Raw genomic sequence first — 15027 nt, 5'->3', positions numbered from 1 at the left:
GCAGGTTTTAAGCTGAACAAACAGAAAACGAAAGTACTGGATAAAAATTTAACAGCTGTTGAAAGGGAGAAGTTTCAGAGTGAAACTGGTCTGACAGTAGCAAAGAAGGTGAAATACCTAGGGATTAATTTGACATCTAAGAATGTGAACTTAGTTAAAGACAATTATGAGAAATGTTGGTCAGAAGTTAAGAAAGATCTAGAAACATGGTCAAATTTGAGACTTTCCTTGTTGGGCAGAATTGCAGTTATCAAGATGAATGTCTTGCCGAGAATGCTGTTTTTGTTTCAAACATTGCAGATTTTGGACAAAATGGAATGTTTCAAGAGGTGGCAGAAAGATATATCTAAATTTGTCTGGCAGGGCAAAAAGCCCAGAATAAAATTTAAGATACTAACAGATGCAAAAGAAAGAGGGGGGTTTGCCCTGTCGGACTTAAAGCTTTATTATGAATCAGCGGCTTTTTGCTGGCTGAAAAACTGGCTGCTTCTTGAAAATACAGACATTTTAGATCTGGAAGGGTTCAATAATAGATTCGGCTGGCATGCGTATATATGGTATGACAAGGTTAAAGTTCATCAAGGTTTTAAAAACCACATTGTTAGGAAAGCATTATATAATGTGTGGACCCGGTATAAAGATTTGTTAGAAAACAAAACCCCTAGGTGGTTGTCACCAATGGAAGCCAAGGAAGTAAAAAAACTTAATATGGAATCAAAATGGCCAAAATATTGGGAAATTATAGAACATGAGGGGGGAAAAGTGAAATTGCAGAGTTATGAGAAATTGAAGTCAAAAGTAAGAGATTGGCTACATTACTATCAGATAAATGAAGTTTTTAAACAGGACAGGAAAATTGGCTTCCAGGTGGAGAGGTCAAAATTAGAAACAGAGCTTTTGGAATCCAGTACTAAAAATTTGTCAAGAATGTATAACTTGCTGTTGAAATGGAATACACAGGATGAGACGGTTAAATCAGCTATGATTAAATGGGCACAAGATATCGGTCATGACATTATGTTTGCTGACTGGGAACAGTTATGGACCACCGGTATAAAGTTTACGGCATGTAATGCCTTAAGAGAAAACATTATGAAAATGATCTATAGGTGGTACATGACCCCAGTCAAGCTTGCAAAAATTTATCACACGCCCAATAATAAATGTTGGAAATGTAAGGAAACTGAAGGCACCTTTTACCACCCTTGGTGGACGTGCCCAAGGATTAAGGTCTTCTGGGAAATGATTTATAATGAAATGAAGAAGGTGCTTAAATGCACATTTGTGAAGAAACCAGAAGCCTTTCTCCTGGGCATGGTGGGCCAATTGGTATCAAGGAAAGATAGGATGTTTTTTATGTATGCTACAACAGCAGCAAGAGTACTTCTAGCAAAGTACTGGAAGACACAAGAACTACCCACACTGGAAGAATGGCAGACCAAGGTGATTGACTACATGGGATTGGCGGAGATGACTGGCAGAATCCGTGACCAAGGGAGAGAGACGGTGGAAGAAGATTGGAAGAAATTTAAAGTTTATCTCAAGAACTGTTGCAAAATTAATGAGTGCTAAAATGTTTTGGGTCAGGTAAAACAGAATTGCGGGGAAAAATAAATGGATATGAGAAAAAGGATTCAAAGGGGGAAAAAAGTGTTATAAATTGACATTGGGGCTTGCTGGAAAACTTCAAAACAGGGATGCAGAAAGGGGAGGTATGAGGAAGTCGATGAAAGAAGGTTTAGGAAAAAAAAATGTGAAGAAATTATACGTGTTTATATGTTTGTTTGTTTTTGTATTGTTTTGTATTGTCTATTATTAAGTGTTAAAAAACCAATAAAAATTTTTTTAAAAAAAATAGAGATTGTTTTGAAAAGGAATTTTCCTATAGTCCAGTTGTTATTGTAGCAATGTCAAATCTCCTCTAGGGGGACTCAGTAACAACCAAAGCTTGCAACTTTTAAAGACGAATATAGTCCTTATGAGTCCCCCAATTCACTGAAAAACAACAGTTTCAGGCCACTTAAACAGTTACTTTAAAACCAGGAGAAGTCCAGAAACACTGTATCTCTTTTTTGCAGAGCAAGTCAAAAGTCCTTTGCTTACCGATAGGCTTTCCACCGAGCGGCTTTCCTTTTCTAGGGGCAGTCCGTTCCCAGGTTTTAGGCAGCAGATTTTAGCTTCCTTTTCCTCTTATTTTTGCAGGTAAATACACCTCAAACTTTCCCCCCTCCTCTCCTGCAAACTGGAGGGGAGACCACTTTCCTGATGTTAAGATTTAAGTCTTTTTCCAAGCGTCCTTTCAAGTTTCCGCTTTACAGTCTCTTTGCTTTGATCTGTTTACAATAAGGGAAGGCAGACTTCCTGTTTATACCTTCCCGCTTCGGTATCAGATTAACTTGTTCTTTTAAATCCAATTTAATCCTACTCACGGGTAGTTACTTTCAAGTCCAATTGTCCCAGGAAAAAGTCAGTGCTCTCCAATAACAGCTGTGCGGCTTCACTCCGTGGAAGAAGCAGTCGACTCTCAGCACCGCGCTGCTCACCCCGTCCCGCTCCGGAGCCCTTAAAAAAGGGTCCCTTTGCAGATTGGGGGGGCGCAAATGGTGCCCGCCGAGTCCCCACGTTCACAGGCTTCCCCCGCCTGTGATTTTTAAAGGGTCCCCGCTTTGCCGCAGCGGTAGGACCCGATCCCACGGAGCTAGTCCCTCCGAGACTCAGAGGGAATCCGCCATTAATCGATGGCGCTGACCCGGAAGTCTGACAAAACAGAAACTTCCTGTGTGCAGGAAATACGTAGGCTGTGACTCACAACAGCCTGTCCCCTTTTTAAGGTGGAACGGAAATATCCTAACAACAGATGCCTCAAACATGGCCAATTACAGACCCATTGCACTGCTAAATAACGATTACAAGATATTTGCAGACATTCTTGCAAATAGATTAAAAATGGTGCTGAAAGAGATAATTCATAAAGATCAAACTGGATTTCTTCCCGGACGATTTATGCAATCCAATATTAGATGTGTGATTAATGTGTTAGAATATCTGGATATTAAAACTGATAAACAGGCCATCTAGTTCAAACCAAATCTAAAAATCCAATACATTTCTTTCTGTAGTAATTTCTTTCTTAAGATATCCATATTTATCTCAGGAGTTTGATGTTTATAAATGATAAACCATCTGAAATCCGTTGCCTTATGTTTAGCTGCCACCTGGAACCAACAACATTATTAAACTGGAAGCATTTACCAACTGTAATTCCTGAGGAGAGATTTGGTTCCTTAATTCCGTCAGGTCTCAATTCTTATATTGACTTTAGTTCATTCTTATAATAATTTTTTACAACTCTATTCAATATTATTCTCGTTATTTTTTACAAACCTTAACAATCCCGCCCATTGTTTGAACTAGATGGCCTGCCCCTTAAATTTTTTTTTCACCCTATAGTATATAAACCTGTGATTTGAAACACCCTGTATCAGTCTTTAACATCAGCAGTAACATCTAGACCATGGGAGTGTTTCAGCCCTATTCTTGAGTTTGTTTAAAATCTAAAACAGCTTATCTTGTATTCCTTTCTTTGAATTTGTGCTATGTAGGTTTTTTAAACCTTTTCGTAAAGGCAATACTAGAGTTTTCACAGCCGAGTCCTCAACTCCTTATTACTACTGCTTGGCTTTCTTTAAATAGGGCGGTGTCTAAAACTTGCCATATAGGTTTTCAAACCTTTTTTGTAAACTCAGGGGAGCATTTCAGCCCTGTTCTTGAGTTTGTTTAAAATCATTTAAGGTTTATGATTTCTCTATTTCCTTCTGAGGAAACTTAATAGTTCAGTGAAACGAGGTTTGTAGCCGGCATCCCGTTGAGGCTTTGTTCACTTCTAGGTTTTTCTAATTTTTTCCTTAAACTTTTTGATTTTTGTTATGTAGTTAAATTCTATAAGATAATATTTCTAGTCGATTACTTCTCGTTTCAGGGATTTTCACGGTATTTCATTTGTTTTGTGTAAGTTCTCGGTTCTGTGACTGTCTTTTTTCTACTGCCATCTGGTATGCCGGCTGAGAGCCTACCTGTTTGCAGATTGTTTCACTAGAGCATAGCTGTCAACTTTTCCCTTTGCTTGCGAGGAATCCTATTCGGAATAAGGGAATTTCCCTTAAAAAAAGGGAAATGTTGACAGCTATGCACTAGAGTGGTGCATGCCCTGGTTATTTCCCGCATGGACAACTGCAATGCTCTCTACGTGGGACTACCTTTGACGATGACTCGGAAACTATAACAAATCCAGAATGTGGCTGCTAGACAGGTGACTGGGAGCAGCCATCGGGACCATATAACACCAGTCTTAAAGAATCTACATTGGCTCCCAGTACATTTCAAAGCACAATTTAAATTGTCGATGCTGACCTTTAAAGCCCTAAACAGCTTTGGCCCTGTATACCTGAAGGAGTGTCTGCACTACCATCTTTCAGTCCAGACACTGAGATCAAGCACTGAGGGCCTTTTGGTGGTTCCCTCACTGTGAGAAGTGAAGTTACAGGGAACCAGGCAGAGAGCCTTCTCAACAGTGGTGCCCACCTTGTGGAATGCCCTCCTGTCAGATGTCGAGGAAATAAACAACTATCAGACTTTTAGAAGACATCTAAAGGCAGTCCTGCTTAGGGAAGTTTTTACTATTCTGTTGGGAGGCTCCTAGAGTGGCTGGGGCAACCCAGTCAGACGAGTGGCATCCAAATAAAAAATAGATTATTATTATGTCAACCGTAGTTTATTACTCTGTCAAGGAGGGCTGATTCCCAAACTGTTTTGTACCAATTGTCTACTATGCTAGAAAGCTCTTTCCAGTGTCTGGTTATGTTGCAACTCACTGCTTGTAATGAATGGCTTATTCATTCAAGACTGTTGTCTTGAAATATATGTAATAAAGCTTTGACTCTCAATTGTTGTTTAGTTGTAACTCTTTCTGAGCTTTCTTGGTGAGCAGCTAAGATTCTCTTCTTGCCACCACAATGCCGCAGCAGTGCGTGCTCCCCCAGAGCAAGGAAACCCTCCTTCAGTCTTACAACAAGAGGCTGAAAGATGACATCAAGTCTATCATGGATAACTTCACAGAAATAGTCAAAACTGCAAAGGTATGAGATTATTTGTGGGTGGGTGGTGGGACCTCATGTCATGGGTATTCTTTCTTCCATCCAAACTCCAAGTTTTTGCTCACCTAATTGGAACATAAAAATATTACCTCATTGTTGCTTTAAGTCAAAGCTGGGGGGAATCTGCAGCCACATTCTCACATTCAATTTAAAGCACTATGATATGACTTTAAACAGTCATAGCTTCCTCCAAAGAATTCTGGGAGCTTTAGTTTGTTAAGGGTGTCAAAAGTTGTTAGGAGATATTTAGTCCCCTCCCAGAGCTCCCTGTAAAGAGGGGTTGATTGTTGAACCACTCTGAGAATTGTTGCTCAGTGAGGTGAATAGGGGGTCTCCTAAAAGCTGTCAGTGCCCTTAAGAAACTACAATTCCCAAAACCCTTTGGGGGAAGCCATGACTGTGTAAAGTGGTATAATACTGCTTCAAATTTATAGAATAGAAGGGAGGCCTAAATGAATAAATGTTCCTATAACAGGGATTGAATGAGAAACCTCCATTTTACTAGTTGGGGGTGTTCTATTGCTTCTTCTTTGGCGGAGTTGGGGAACCAGTGGCTCCTCCTGATGATTTTGGACTCCATCTCCCATCAGCCCCAGCCAGCATGGTCAGCAGTCAGGGATGATGGGAGTTGTAGTCCAGCAGCATCTAAAGGGTCACATGTTCCCCATGCCTGCTTTTGCCTGAAGTGTTTGGAACCTCTGGCAGAGGGAATGCAATAAAATCTCATGGATGATAGTGAGAGGGCTGTTCTTCTTTGCAGAACAGTGGAAGAAAAATGTTGAACCCAGTGTAAAATCTTTGTTTCTAACATTTGCTGTAGATTGAGGAAGAAACCCAAGTTTCTTGGGCAACCCAAGGCAAGCAGGACAACTACGAGATGCAAGTCAGAGCTGCAAATATTGTGAGTAAAAACCATCCAATTGGAGCATATGTTGAGTGGGTTCTAGGGTATGTTCAGATACCTGAGAGGCTGCCTTCTTCCCTACAGACCCTCTCAGGTGTTGAGAAGAGCAGAGGGGCTTTTTTGGTTGATCTGCCACCCTCAGAAGTTCTGGGTGCTGATAGCTTAGGACAGCTCATTCCCTGGGGCAGCTCTTCGATTATGGAATTCCCCCTCACAGAAGAGTGTTGAGATGTGTGTGTTTTAGGATCCACCCAATTCCTTTGAATGTGATTTGTTTTAACTGTTCAGTATATAAAAAATGTTTTAATATCATCATCATCAAACCTTTTATTGGCATCACATACAAACATGCATAGCAAATCAATACAGAATTCCTGCCTTCCCAGTGACACAAAACATTTGTCAAATGAAAGAGTTAAAGCAGTCTAACATTACATCTCTAGGTCTCCAGGGAGATCAGACGTCTGCACTGTGTTTCGACGACAAAAAAACAGATAAAGATATTTAGCCACTAACTTGGTGAGCTCCTGATTATTCTCCAATAATAGAAAATGTATGACCTCTAACTCTGGTTTCCATTTGGGGATACAGAGTTGATCTAGGAACTGCTGGCGGAGATCAACATATAGTTTACATTTAAGAATCATATGTGTAAGAGTTTCCACCTGATGGTCTTCACATGGGCAAATTCTTTCTCCTTCCACCATTCTCGAGAACCTTCCCCATAGGAGGTTTGAAGGATTTGAATTAAACCTGGCCAGCGAAAATGCCCTTCTTTCTTGAGGATTAAGCAAAAATTCAAGATAATTGTGGTTAATTTCATATGCCCAAGAAAGCTGAAAGTTAAGAGGGGAACATGTTTTCTCTGCTGCTGCTGTTAGTTCCTGGCGTTCAATGTCCCGCAGTCTAGTTTTTTATTATAGCCTTGGCAGATGGTGGGGACATCAATTGCAAAAATTCCACTGACAGCCCAAGTTGCTGTACCTTTATGTTAAACCGTTGTAGCCCTGAGGAAAGAAAGGGATCTAGCAAAACTTCACTAAGGAGAGGATCTTTATCTGTTGTGAGGCAGATGTTCAACCAGCATGTAAGAAATCTCACCCAGGCTATGGTCTCTACCTTGTGTTGACCTCCCTCTAGACACAAGGCTGCATAGGGCACACAACGTGGGACAGCAAAAATCTTGAAGAGAAAAGCTGCCTGCACTCATTCTACCAGCTGGGTAAAACCTGGCAGCCAGACTGGAATACCATAGAGCAATTGAACTATAACTTTGGCTTTGAAGACCTTGAGGGCAAAGGGGATATGCAAATTACCTCTTGTTATAAAGAAACACATTATGGCCTGCATAGACATCTTACTGGCATTCACCACTGTTGCACGGTGCGAGGACCGTAGAAGCCTATGATGGAATGTGATTCCCAGATAGTTGAATTTGAATACCTGCTGGATGGGTTTTCCACCTAATACCCAGCTATAGCTTTTGCGTGAATTCCCAAAAACCATTATTTTGCTTTTATTAAAGTTCATGCACAATTTCATTCTGGACAGATAGTCAATACAGGAATTTAACAAACGTTTTACGCCAATTCTTGTCCATGAAAGCAAAATCATATAATCTGTGTATAGAAGGATGGGAATGCTTGATGCGTTGAGTTTTGGGCTGTGGACATCCACCTGTTTTAGTAAAGAAACGTCATTTGTCGTTGGCTGAATAGATTCCAGCCGGGGTAAAGAATGGTGAAATTCAGGATCTGCCAGAGGTCTGATGGATTGTTCTATCTTTGACTTCTCTACATTGGGCTGGCGTTCTTTATGTGTTTGGCCTATTTGCTCTGAGGTTTTCCTCTCCAAGGGAGTATTACGGTTGGGTTCACCGCATGTATCCATCTTTGACGGCCCTTCCGAATGCATCGCAGACCTATGACAAAAGCCCTTTGGCAGAGAGGGTGTTGGTTTCTTGGGGTTGGTCCGGCTATACGGCAAATTTGGCAGTAGTTGTTTTCGTTCTGTGTCTTTAAAAACGTGCCTCAAATCAATATTATAGTCCTGTAAGAGGGCCCTATATTTCAGGAGCTTTTTAGGAGTAGCCGAGTCGGAAAATGTCAGCATGAGTCTAGTGTGCTGGGGGTCCGTGCAAAGCAAGTTTATCATGATCAAATTGTCGCACTGGATGTTTAGTAAAAGCTTAAAGTTTCTCTTCACGCTGTCAATTGATTTCCAGTAAGGCAGCTTACCGTTGAAAGGATATATATCGAGAGCTACTTCAGTGCATTGTAGGATTAGGTCCCTACTTTCACTATTGTTATTTTTACTATTTGTAGTCACTCAGTTATCAAGTCCAGACCAGTTACACCCCTGTACGCAATGGTCATGGGGGAGGGCAACGCTGTGGCCAGCCTCTTTAGAATTGAGGGAGCTATTTCTGGTCGCCAGAAGCACCAACTTAGTCAAAAGAGACGTTACCTTTTCTAATTTGCTGTTAATTTCCTCCACTGTTCTTGCAGTCAGCAGACAGAGTGGTCCGTGAGTATTTCTGCATAGAGCGGTGCCCCCTCTGATAGTAGTTCATGGGATAGTTCTGTTGGGATACTGCCAGGGAGACTAAGGCCATCATGACTCCATGTCGCCTCCGGACGATCCATCGATCTCCCGTAGATACAGTATCAGTCAATTAGCGACATGAGCCTCAGAAATAACTTGCCACATTCCAGGGCTTGTGCACGCTCTTTCAGCAGAGTTCGCACAACGAAAGATGCACTCAGGAGAGCATTATTTACAACTTTATTCAGCGTTGGTCAGAACAAAGAAAACATGACTGCCTGCTTCGATGTCCAGGCGCGGAGAGAGAAAAAAACAACAGCTATAGACAAAACAGAAACTTCCTGTGAACAGGAAATACGCAGGCTGTGACACAACAACCTGCTCCCTTCTTAAGGTGGAACGGAAATATCCTAACAAGTTCATGGGCGCTCATCTCAGCATTCTCCCCTAGGTGATCTCCACCCATTAAAACGTCCCCACCTACCTGGGAATGTGCTCTGTTGGATGTGGTAGGTTCTGAATTCTGTGCTCTTATGAAATCATCCAGTTTACTCTGCTTGCACTTCTGCTGTGGGCTCACTTGTGGAGATGAGACCGGTCACTTCTTTTTCCTACCTAGTCATTTTCCTGGAGATGCAGGGCTACTACATTTTTCGCTCTATAAGACGCACCAGACCATAAGACGCACCTAGTTTTTGGAGGAGGAAAACAAGAAAAAAAAATATTCTAAATCTCAGAAGCCAGAACAGCAAGAGGGATCGCTGCAGAGTGAAAGCAGCAATCCCTCTTGCTGTTCTGGCTTCTGGGATAGCTGTGCAGCCTGCATTCGCTCCATAAGACGCACACACATTTCCCCCTACTTTTTAGGAGGGGAAAAGTGAGTCTTATAGAGCAAAAAATTCGGTAATTTCTGCTGTAAATCAAAAAGCTTGGCGTCCTCCCAAAACAGAGCAATTAATCTCCACTTCTGCTGATAAGTAGTTGGTAGACTGAGTCGAGCTGTAGCTAATTAAGGCTTTCTCCAAGACTTTCCTAGACTTTCTCGAAGACTTTTAACTTGAGCTTTTAACTCAAGCTTTGTGAATATATTAGTTAAGGAAAAGCTGCCAAATGTTGTAGATAAAACACTGAGGCTGATAAAAGCTGGAAAAAAACTGATAAAACTAATAAAAACTTAACAAAAACCACACAACTGAATGTTTTAATATGCCCCGGAACCTGCTGGTGAAGGGTGGGCAATAAATTGTTGTTGTTGTTATACATTCAGGGTAATTTGGGGCTGTATGTCAAGATTGGATTACTGAAATGTGCTGTATATGGGCTTCCCTTGTGCTCATTCCAGAAGCTGCGGTTAGTGCAGAATGCTGCAGCATGATTGCTGTGAGTGCTGTGAGTTACCAATTGGCCTCACCTGTCTGGCCATGCCTTGCCTCTTCAGAACAAACTTAGGAAGGCCCCAGTCCTGCAGAGACCTATTGGTCACAGGGCCTGGCTCCTGCACGCACACCTGACAGCTTGCTTCTGAGTAAAGATACATAGGATTGGACATAATAAGCATTTTTTCTTCTGTCTGTAATGACTGGACCATGAGTTTCCAGTTTCGGAACGTTAAGATGCATCAAAACAAAGCAATATTTTAAGGAGTCTTTTGTTATGCCATTATATTATATTATAGTATTATTATTATTATATTATTATACACACACATATATCCCATTAAAAATATTTGCTGCAAGCTTTATTGTAAATAAAACAGCAGTGTGTATGGGGAAATATAATTGTCATTTCAGCTGATAACTACATTATTTTTTTAAGCAAACCCACAGCTTGTTTTTGAAAACCTTCCCACCGCTTATCTTACACAAAGCTTGTTCCTCTCCTTCCAAAAGTCTTCCACTGCTTTATTTTCTTTTGCACCTCTTGTTTGCTTCAGAGCAGGATTTCCACAAGCAAGAAGGACCAAGATAAATGGTTACACACTTGCAGCATTTTTTTTTTTAAGGGGGGGAGTATGGCTCAGTGGCGGAGCATCTTCTTTGCATGCAGAAGGCCCCAGGTTCAGTCCCCGACATCTCTAGGCAGGGCTATCAGAGACTCCCTATCTAAAATGCTGGAAGTAAGAGTACACAATACTGGGATCAATGAACCAGTGTTGTGACTTGGGATGAGGTAGCTTCCTATGTTGCCTTTCAGTATCATGAGGACTGAAGTGTTGCTTTACTTTTAGGTGAAGAACAATAGCTCAGTGGCAGAGCACATCCTTTGTATGAGGATGGTTCTGGGTTCAATCACTTGTATTTCCAGTGTGGGCTGGGAAAGACTCCCTTTCCCCAAAACCTTGGAGGGGATGCGGTATAACCTGATTACTAGCTGTTGTTACCAGTAAGGTGAGTGCTGTTGCACTTGCTTCCTGCTTTGGGGCTTCCCATAACTAGCATCTGGTTGGCCACTGTGAGAACTGGATGCTGGACTAAATGAGCCTTTGGCCTGATCTTGGAGGGCTCTTGCGTTCTTAACCTTAGTTGTTGCTTTTTTCACTTTTTTGCTGTTTTCTTAACACTGTTGCCTCTGTCTTGCTTTTCTCCTTTTCTCTCCCTCCTGTATCTCTCTCTATCTTTCCCTCTTGTGGCTTTTCACTGTCCTTTTCTCCTTAACGGGCATCTCATTCGGGGAAAGCTACAGTCTGTGTGACACCAACGACCTCCCGCTGTGTGAAGCATATTGGAGAAGGCCTAGCCATGCCTCTGGCGGCTGCCATGATAGAGAACATTCCGGCCCCTCAGGGGTCCACTCCTTCTCACCCTCACATCAACGGGCATGGAGCAGGCCCGGCGGAGCAGGCCTGAAAAGGGAGCCTGCAATTCTCCCCAGCTTTGTTGCATTTTGACAGTTGAACATTCCGGTGGTTGCATCAAGACAACATTTTCCTGCCCCCCCCCCGGCCCTCTTTGTAGTGATCAGGTGGGATTGATATGAGGAATTATAACAAATATAGAGTAAACCATCTGTATCAGCAATGAAAGCATTGCGTTGACTGGGTTTAAACTATTTTGATATGATTCTTGATCAATCCACACCTCTGCATCCCTGTTTCATTTCTCTTTCTTGACCAGTCACGTACACTGCCAGTTGCTTCGACAGGCAGGCGTCCTGGGCCATAAAGATAGTGGGCAAGCTTCTTTGAAGTAGCCTTTCCAATATGTTAATCTCAGGATGTTGATCTTAGGGCCAGGAAATAGTTTCACAGGAAGGTGATAATATCCGCCCTCCCTTCCCCACAGGTGGGCTGGGTTTGCGGCACCAAGCGAGGCTCACCTGGGCGGGTACCACCCACCTGCCTGAGCTGGCCTTTGACCCGCCCTCGGCCAAGGAGGACAATGGACAGCCGGCCGGGGGTGGGCCTAAGGCCAAAGGAAAAGAGGCTGACTCCTGGGCTCAAGCCTCTTTTGCTGCTCTTCCTTCTGGGATCAAGATCAGGATCAGGAGTGTATCCAGGCGGCCAGACTGAGGTAGGTAACCGGCCTTCTTTACTTTTGCCTGCATTTGGGCGGTGGGGGGGCATCGCTCCCCACCACCGCCTGCCCGGTGCCCCTTCCGACCCAGGCGGGCAGCGTGGGGCTCCAGCAAGGCCGCGGCTGGGCCTGCTTGCTTTTACGGCGGGGGGGGGGGGCACTGGGAGGGCGCCACAGGCCTGACTAGGCCTCAGAACGCGGCCTAGTCCCTTTTCTCAGTGGCGGGGGGGGGCGGCATTGCCCCCCGCCGCTGCCTGCCAGCCCAGAAGGGCGCCACAGGCCTGACTAGGCCTCAAAACGCGGCCTAGTCCCTTTTCTCAGTGGCGGGGGGGGGGGGCGGCATTGCCCCCCGCCGCTGCCTGCCAGCCCAGAAGGGCGCCACAGGCCTGACTAGGCCTCAAAACGCGGCCTAGTCCCTTTTCTCAGTGGCGGGGGGGGGGGGGCATTGCCCCCGCAGGAGGTGCCTGCTGACCCGGGAGGCTCTGTTGAGATTTAAGATTTAATTTGTCTGTTGAGGCTTATTGTTGTGCTTGGTTGAAGCTGCTGCTGCCGACCTGAGCGGGATGCACAGGCCCCAGCTAGGCAGCAGACACTGCCTGCTTGTTTTTGCAGCTGGGGGGGGGGGTGGCATTGCAGCCAGCCACTGGTGTTGCTGGCCAAAATGGGTGGCGCGGGCCTCAGCTGGGCTGTTAGGCCGGCCTGCTTGTTTTGCCACCCGCACAAGGGGGCCACAAGGCGACCTTTTTGCACTGAATCACACTGGGGAGGGGTGCCTTGCTGGGCTGCAGGGCAACCCACTTCAGTTTTTCCTTATATGGGGGGGGAGCTAAGTCAGGCCGCATGGTGGTCATGCTTGCACCCCCCTGTTCCCCCAAGTTGGTGTTCAGGATGTGTGCTAACTGTTTCTATTTTTGCAGTCTTAGCGTTTGTGCGCAGTTAGGTTGGCTGGTTCTGTCTTTCACCAAAACATTCCGATTGCAAATATAAATAAATCTAATAAATATAATTAATATAACAAAAACAAACAAATACAACAAACTGCCATCATACATAGGTATTTGCAGGTCTTAGTAGTGGTGACTTGCTTCAAGGTGCATTATGTCTCTAGCCGTGGCTGCTGATCAAAGAGAAGGCTCCCCCTCGCACTCTCTTGGTGCCGTAGGGGTGGACACCCCAAGAGCCGCATCGAGGGGTACCCCTAGCAACGCCGTAAAGGCAGCCAACAGGATTTTAAAAAGGGCCTTGTCTTCTAGCCGGAAGGTCCCACCTATGAAGTTAATTATCTCTAAGAAAAAAGTGAGGGATGATGGCCCCTCCACCTCTGATGCCAGGCCCTACAGGGCATACACAGAGGAGTTCACTGCTGAGAGCGATTCTTCTCAGTCCAGTGACGACGATGTGCAGGAATTGCTGCGTCAGAACCGCAGCCTGCAGCGTCGTCTGGCTAGGGCTAAGGAGCGCTTAGATAAGTCTTAAGTCCCCTCGTCGACGCTCTCGCGAGGGTAGGCATAGGCATAGGTCACCTGTTTCGAGTTCATCAGACAGCTCCTCCAGCCCTGATTCGCGCAGAACACGTCTTGCAGATCGAGGAAGCATGGGCGTAAGTGCAAGAGGGACTCTTCAGATTCTTCAGATCTTTCAGGTACGTGTGATTCCTCCAGTGGCGAGTCGGAAGAACGGTGCAAAGGGTACTGGATTACTACCCTCAAGGCCCCTGGCCTGCCTAGTTGGATTTGGGAACGTCGCACCCGGCGCCATCGCCGTGCCTTTGGAGCCAAGGAGCCATGTGGGGAGGATGGGCTTGATGCGAAAGGGAAGGTGCGGGTGTCTAACTTCAAGACCATGGATCAGCCTCCTGGCATCCGGCTTAAAAAGAACATACGCAATCGCATTCTAAATGGGGAATTTGTGACTTGTTTGCCCTGCTCTCCCCGGCTTATTCTTGTAGTTCCAAGTTTAAGCCTGAGTCGTGTCGCAAGAAGGACAAGGCAGTGGATATTGATAGAACTTTTGACAATTGGCTAACTGCTTTCGCCTCTTACATGGGATTGGTGGCCGCTGCTTACCCCGATAGGGCGTGGCACTTGGCTAACTATCTGGGCATTATCTTAAAAGCAAAAAAAAAATGGCAGGGGACTCAGCGGCTTTGGCTTACGATGAGCTGTTCTGTGAGAGGGCTGCTGAAGAACCCACGGCCCGTTGGGACATCAAAGACAGTGATCTTTGGTCCAAAGTAGTGGCCCCAAACTTCCAAGAAAGGGCTTTTGGGGAGAAGTCAGGTAAACCCCCCTCCAAAGTGCATAGGGTTGCTATATCAACATGTTGGGAGTTTAATAATGGGTTGTGCAGCAGGGACCGATGCCGCTTTGACCATGCTTGTGAGCGTTGTGGTGGTCCTCACTCACGAACTAAGTGTTTTCGGGCTAAGCCCCCTTTTCGCAGCTTTCGAAAAACAGGATCGGGGAGTGGAGCCAAGGACGCCAAGGGAGACTCAGGAGCCTCTACCTCTGGAGCCCAGCAAGTCAAGGCTGCCTCCCGAAAATGAGGTTTTCCACCCTAGACCCAACCCCTGTCCGCCTCTCCGCGATGTTACCTTTGTTACAGGCTTATCCCAACAGGACTGCAGCCAACTACTTGGAGGCAGGGTTTCGTTTTGGCTTCCGCATCCCTGTCTCCAATACACCGGTATCCAGAACCCCTCCTAATCAAAAGTCGGTAATGGAAATGCCCCTTGTTGCTTTTAACAAAATTGAAAAAGAGCGGTGTTTAGGCCTGTTTGTGCTGGAGTGCCTGCAGCACAATATTTCTTTCACTGCCCGCTTCATACCTGGCCTTAACAATAACATCGCTGATGCCCTGTCTCGTTTCCAGATGGAGCATTTCCGCGAGCTGGCACCAGGAGCAGCCCTTTCCC

At 44.8% G+C, this 15027-nt stretch overlaps 1 long non-coding RNA gene across 1 annotated transcript in view; it reads left to right on the top strand.

The window, feature by feature from the left end:
• Positions 1 to 6056, top strand: part of LOC310753874 — a 54911-nt gene extending 48855 nt beyond the window's left edge. Inside the window, exons 2-3 of the long non-coding RNA XR_014543478.1 lie at positions 4988 to 5135; positions 5974 to 6056. This is a non-coding gene — a long non-coding RNA (uncharacterized lncRNA). The remainder of the gene's footprint in view (positions 1 to 4987; positions 5136 to 5973) is intronic.
• Positions 6057 to 15027: the final 8971 nt, after the last annotated feature.

This window comes from Podarcis filfolensis, assembly GCF_964270895.1.
Source record: "Podarcis filfolensis genome assembly, chromosome: W".
NCBI classification, from domain to species: domain Eukaryota; kingdom Metazoa; phylum Chordata; class Lepidosauria; order Squamata; family Lacertidae; genus Podarcis; species Podarcis filfolensis.
This window is presented reverse-complemented; position numbering and strand designations above follow the sequence as displayed.